This window comes from Acanthaster planci, linkage group LG07 (assembly GCF_054643075.1).
Source record: "Acanthaster planci isolate LZ-2023a linkage group LG07, COTS_SCS, whole genome shotgun sequence".
NCBI classification, from domain to species: Eukaryota; Metazoa; Echinodermata; class Asteroidea; order Valvatida; family Acanthasteridae; genus Acanthaster; species Acanthaster planci.
The window spans coordinates 11,242,573-11,249,708 of NC_141783.1; positions in this window are offsets into that span (position 1 = coordinate 11,242,573).

Below are 7,136 nucleotides of genomic sequence, written 5' to 3' on the forward strand. Positions count from 1 at the left end.
TGCGCCCTCTGACGACTCATTAGACCAGCGCGCTTTGTGCACCCCTATAAGTAAATTCCCATTGACACCAGTGATAAATGCCTATAATCCAAAATTATTTTTAAAATACTCTCACAGAGTGTCCAAGCTGGACCGAAAAAGATGTTGTTTGACATGCCCTCTTTCATTCTCCTTTTAATTTGTAGTGGGTTGACTAATGAATTTTGAAGGAAGGAAATTTCCCTGCCCGGAAAAGTAGCCATTTTGAAAATGCATACCTCTACAAAACAGCTGAATATACTGCCGCTTTTTTTGGACCCAGTTGCATCCAAATTGCTCAGAATTGGAAGCCCTAAATGAAGGCCAGAGGTTCAGTGCCACAGTTCTTCAACTCCCTGACTCCATGGCGCTCAGGACTCTCTACATGTAACACAGAATATTTTGACGGTATAACTTTTATTAATGAGCTCGGCTGTGGCCTATTTACAGGGACGCACCCCGCTGCTTTGCACTAACTAGTCTAGTCCCCCTTTTTGACGACTCATAACATTCTGGTCAGGTAACACCAATGGCTAAATATAGTTCACGACGCAACATGTCGAGGGGTCAACAGGGACGCCCTGTGTAGGGGGCTTGGTCTGCGCATGATGTGGTGGGTAATATAAAATTGACGTCGTGGTCTTGGATTGAAGCCGTTTCGTATTTCATTTTCTCCTTTTATTTCATTTAGGGTATGGACATGAGCATAATGCTACGCAATACAAATGCACTAACACGGTTTTCAGCCAGACCCGCTGGATTGCCTCTGAAACTGAACATGTTCAGTAGTAGCAGGCGTTGGTCTTAATGCCAGGTTTATCACTTTGCTAAAGTTGCAGCGCATCATTCATCTTAAATACAAAACGAACCAATACAAGCTTCGATTTTAGCGTATTAATTCAAGAATTCCAGGATTCATCGCCGTTAATACATCCATTATGACTGTATACGTTGGTGTCAATGCTTACATTCACCCACTGATCGGTACCGTGGCGTGAACACGGCCAAAAATGTTCGACCATTAACGGCACCATCCGACGAGTTCGGAGTGTTTCGGATATTTTCGGGAAAACGGACCAATTTGTCGTTTTTTTGTCAGGATGACTTCATTGGGTGATACCGCACCAAAGAATCAAAATCGAATAGCTGGATTCATCGGTCTGAGAACCAGACTACGCATTGATGTCTTAGAAATCTTGTACAAGTAAACATACGCGTTACGTGTAGAATCCTCCCACACAGTAAATCTACTAGAGAACAACTACCCGAACAGCACTACACATGCAAATTTCCCATGCGTGTATAGCTATTCGCTGAAAAGACTTGATCACCCATGGTGCCCCTTGACCTCCCACTATGTACTGCGGTCGTGCCGCCATGTTCGTTTTTCTTTACGAAAGCGACAAGGATTGCCGTAGCTAAGTGGGGAGGACTAATGTAGATGTAAGGGATATTAAGGATCTAGGAAAGTCAGACTTCAGGGTTAGGAGGTCTGAACGACTTAAAGAGAAGTGTCATTCCTGCCTGGTCAATTCTGACAAAATTGTCGGGAGTAAGGTTAACAGAGGGAGGAATGTTGGTCTTACACGCCCCACAACTGTAGCCTATTGGAAGAAGAAGAAAAGGGTTGTCTGCGACTAAGACCTGAGGGCGAGGGGGTCTGGCGCAGAACAACAGCAGCAAGATGTTCCATGTGAAGGAAGGGACAGCAATGCGCAGAGTCGGTTGTCTGGTATCTAAGGAACTGTCTCTGACACAATGTGATGAAGTGTCTATTCTACTGTGTGATATCTTTTTCTGAGAGCAAGCATATGTATTGATTTAATGAGCTGTTGGCTTCGAGATGTGGGTTTTATACCGTCGGGTTAATCTCGAAGTCCGGTGTTCATAAGAACAACTGTAGTTTTGAGGAGTAGGGAGAGCGTACCTCCGTAGTGATTTATCTGGCGAAGCCACAATGAGACAACCAACATACTCTTGTCCCTGAAATCTGAAAGTTCGGACAAAGGGGTAAGTCATAGAATTCGGGGAGTGCCAGTAGAAACCAGCAGTTGAGAATCCGTCCACGGTTTCACTGGTCACAAATATGCTTGCGTTGTGAAGGCACAGACAAAGGACGAGAGCCGAACTCACTTAATCGGAGAGTGGAAAAACGACAGAAAGCTGAAGATTAAGAAACCTGTATGGCTAGTATGCTTCTAAGTGATGTTCAGGAAAGCTCCAGCCTCATCTGTACATCTGCCTAGAAAAGCCAGTCACCAGAATGTCTGATTGCAGGAATGGTTAGCTGGTGGGAGTAGGAGATAAAGGGTACCAGAGTAAGGACCCTTAGGACACTGAAAGCGTGACAGGGTCGAGGCTAGAGAGTTACTTTGCCGTGAATGAAGTAGAAGAACTTGAATTTACGTGAGAGAACTGGAATGGGAATCAGACAATTGAAGTCCCAAAAACCCTGGGTTGAATCTGACAGGGGTTAATCTACAGTAAGAGGGACCCTGTGTACACGCAATAACTACATGTGTCAGGAGAGACTGGGATTCAATGAGTTCGTCCGAACAACCAGGCAGACATGAATCCAAGAGAGAAAGAAAGGTTTTGTAGGTGTGTAGCAGCCAGACTATATATAACCTTGTAGCCGCGTTCTTTTCTTGACCAGGGAGCTGGTTTATTATAATTATTTACTGCCTTTTGAATACGTACTAGCTTCCCTCTGTTTATCCAATCAGCTTCCGAATTGTTAGTCTTCTATTTACACACTTGTTTTTTTCCCTGCACGCACCCTCTCTGGCCGAGTACATGCACATTTTCCCCCTCTCTCTCTCGCTTTAACCTCACCACGGGCGGTGGTCAATTTATTCATTGCACCGTTTTTATCCGCAAATTTTGCCTACTTTTTAGCCATTCTGGGAACTTGTTTAATGTACTGCCGTTTCCATTTTGTACACCAATCCACCGGAGTTTCCTTTAGAGGTGAACTTTTACTCGCACGTCCTATAGTTTGGAGAAGCTTTTCTACCACGGACTACTGACCATTGTTTCTTCCTGGTGACCAGCACGGTGCCACGTATGGTTTTTTGTGGTTTGGCGGTGGCTGGAGTGTCAAGTTTCGCTTCTCTCGTTCCTGTATGCTGCACTGTTGTTGGAGGAGTCGTCTTCATTTTTCTGTTTTTCGTGTAGTGCCGGACCCACCGTTCGCTATGGTGGGACGGACACCAGTCGAGGGTTGGTGCGCAGGTTAATGATAGGGTGTAGTGTGTACTGAATATCCCAAAGAACGGCTGGTTCGAGTCTAGTCCCGGGTGTAGGGAGGAATGAGAACGATTGGACAACATATGGTAAACAGAAACCTCGGCGGCAGAGTAGACCGGTTACCTACGCTGTGGTCTGCATTGTGCTTGCGTAAATGTGTTACGTCCACTGGAGTCTCACCGACTAACGCGGGGGGGGGGTCAGGTAACATGTGCAATGCACCCATACCTGCATGCCCCCAATGAAGGGTGATTGAGAACAGAGGTCCGAGGTGTTGGAGCGCTCAGCAGGGCTGGCGCACAAGTAGTGTGGGTTCTTCCCACCGCCAGCCTTGTAAGACACGCGGCATGAATAAGGAGATTAAGGCGGTACTAATGCCCAGGATGCGGGCGGTGTTGAACCCGCATTGCCTGGCGCTGTCTCTATAGGGGGTATTCCCAGAGCGGGCTGGGGGCACAGATGTGTATAAAAAACCTGGACTTGCAACGCCTTTGTATGAAAAAGAAGCCGACCAGCGGCCATTTTACCGAGCCGAATATAAAAGCGTGGGTTGGCTCCCTTCTATTGACGTCATAAAGAACAAAGGCAGGCATTGCCAGGAAAGCTTTGTAGTCGGTTCGGTAAAATGGCCGCGAGTGGATTCAAGCTGATTATGGGCATTGCGAGTCCGGATTTTATTAATACACGTCTGTGGCTGGGGGACCAAGAAGGCCAGGGTAGAATTATTCTTCCGAGAAGGTAGCCGGAAGACAGGGTGTGTAGAGTTCGGAGGCCCTAACCGCGCGAATGGCTGGCAGGCTCCGTAGTCCAGTATCGCCTCTATAAGGGCCGTCCCGGAAACAACGGGACGTTGACCCAAGAGGGATTGGCATCACTGTCACGCCAGGATATCGAAATTGAAAGGGGAAAATCGCCGACAAAGTCGATGTCATCTTTTGGCGACCTGGTCTGTTGCTCGGACTGAAGCACAGTCGTGTCAGAGTGGGATTCCTGGATGCTCAGAATGTTCTAGAAGGGGAACACCAGCTTGGCTTAGACCTCGGCGAGTTCTACGTTCGAAGTAGTTGTCTGTGACTGCAGAACGGGCTGAGGCTGCAGGAAACGGGAAAGGTAGGTCCGGGTCTGGAGCGGCAGAAGCCGCTGTGGGTTTGTCCGCTCAGGCAGTCGACAAGGGAGGACAGAGATTCGTTAATAGACTGGAACGCTGTCATCCAAGGTTCAGGGGTTGTTCCCGTTGCTTGGAATGACGTCTCTTATCTGTTTTTGAACAAACCGATGAAGAAGAAGGCCGTTCGCCCTCGGGTCTGAAACGCAGGGGTGAATTAGCAGCCGACACGGTGGGTGAGGTCGGAGGCTCATCCCCTGGGGGCAGGCGGGAACTTGGCTCAGGTTACGGACGCCGTCTTCTTGGGGCGATGGGCCAGCCGAGGAAGGCCCCGGTTTCCCGGAAATACAAAGCTGAAAGCAGGAGCCGCAGTATGAGGCTGACTAGATGTCCGGTCAACCGATGCTACCGAGGATGCGGCCTTGCGTGCTGGCGTAGTAGCCCGCTAGGCTTCACGGTGCCCGGTGAATTCTTGTTGGGTGTCCCGGAACCGTGAGCCGAGGAATCATCAAGTGGGCCTGACCCGGTGGAACGCGGAGGGCCCGTCCAGGCGTTGTCGGTATGAGGCCGACTACGTGTCTGGTCGGCCGGTATACTACCGAGGATTCGGTCTTGCATGTAGCAGAGCTACGATGGCCAGTAGCCGTTGCGGGCGTCGGAGGGGAGAGGAGCCCCATTGGTCCGCTGGCTTTTGTGAGCCACAGGCGTTCAAACAGCCGACTCGTTGCGTCTTCGACGGTCGCTGGAAGCGCTGGCTTGGTTAACTAGGCGGTCTGTTGGAGGGCGGAGAGATAGAATGGTTATGAGTCAGAAGTTTCCCGGAGCTTAGCGTCGCGGTTAAGGCTGGAGTCCTCGTCTGAGCCGCTTAAGAAACGGAGTGCCCACTCATGCAGCTTGGCCTATCCCTCATCCCGTAAGAGATCAGAGCTCATGCGAACAACACGGGCTCGATCTAGCCGCATCAGTCGGCTACCGTGCACGACTGACAAGCAGGAGATACATCCCGTTAGCGACCCCCCCCGCTCGCGGCTAAGGCCTATCCTTGTCAGAGCCACATACGTTTTTTGTCAACTCCATGTATAATTTCAGCATTATATTTTGGAATTTATCAGCAATACCTTTTTATTCTTGACTTTTTAAAGGTCCTTTCCAATTCTGGCTGTTGTTCTTTCCGCATGTTTACCTTTGTTTTGGTCTGCCCTATCTCATCAGGTAATTCTTTTGCCGAAAATCTACTTGGATTTTTTTATACAGTTTCTTTATGTATTGCGTTTCATATTTTTATATTTTTCGTTTTAATTCAGTATCCTTGTTCTGGAACTCTGGTGTTTAATTTTCTCTATTCCTGGTATTTCCCGCCTTTTTATCGTGTTTTGGAACCGGGGTCTGGTCTAACACATCTTTTGATGACAGTTTTTATACTTTTGTTTGACCTTGACAGCCCCGGTTTTCATTTTTAATTCGCTTTGTAATTTATGTCTAAAGGTGTAAAATAAAAAAAATAGATACGGGTGAAACACACACGCAGCTAATCCTTGTCCCCGTCCTACCGCTTATCGAGAATCGCCCACTCAAGCCATTAGGCCTGAATTCACAACGACTGCTTAAATAAGGGAACGCCCGCTCGAGTGGTTACAAGGGAAGAACCTCTAAAATTACAATCTACCTTCTCATTCAGCTAGGATTGTGTGGATAACATGTATAAGGACCGCTATCGTGCGAATGCGTCCACTCAAGCGGCCGGGCCTATGGGGGTGTTGGGTTGACCGTTCCTACCTGCAGAATGTACACGCAGAAAGAGACAGAAAAAGGCACCAAAAAAAAAAAGAAAGAAAGAAAGAAAAAAGAAAAGAAATAGCACTCTTACCAACAAAAAATTAAAACCACGGTACAAAATCATTAAGGAATTAAGACCGGATGATTTAAGTGGGCACAGAACCGTGTAGGGAATCGGAACTCGAAAAACTCGATGTCTGAAAGACACGTCCATTGCGATACGGTACTGAGAAAAGAAGGACGAACGTGGCGGCATGACCGCAGTGCATAGTGGAAAGTCAAGGGCACCATAGATGATCAAATCTTTTCAGCGAATAGCTATACCCACATGGGAAATTTACACATATAATGACTGTTTGGATTGATAGAGCGCCGATGTTAATTTTTGATGCACAACGCAGTGATATCTTGGTGCCCGACTGAACAAGTATTCAATGGGCGGCTGTCGTTTTGTGCAAATACATTAATGCCACCATTGTTAAAGATCATTGACGTCTTACGCCAAGACCAATCAGAACAAGGCTTCCGGCAAAATATCGTTTTGGAACAATTGTCAGCGACGGTAAAATATCTACTGCCATAATACATTTGACCAAAGAGGGCTTTCACGTCGCAATCGTTGCTTGGCGACAAACAAACAAACAAACAAACAAACAAACAAACAAACAGCCCAACAAACAAACAAACAAACAAACACCCCAACACCCCAACAAACAAACAAACACCCCAACAACCCCCCCAACAAACAAGCAAGCAAACAAACAAAAAGACTGAAAAACGCAGCACGGTTGACCCTACTACGGTTAGCGTTGCTTATCTTAGTCTTTATAACGGGTGACAGTTGAACTGGAATTATAAATGTATCTGCCCCGGAACTGGGACACTTCAAAACATCCTTGACAATACATAATCACCAAACTGAAGTAAAGTCACCAACAATTCTAACAATGTTGGATCAACCCGTTTCCGTGGAAACGTCCGACATAAG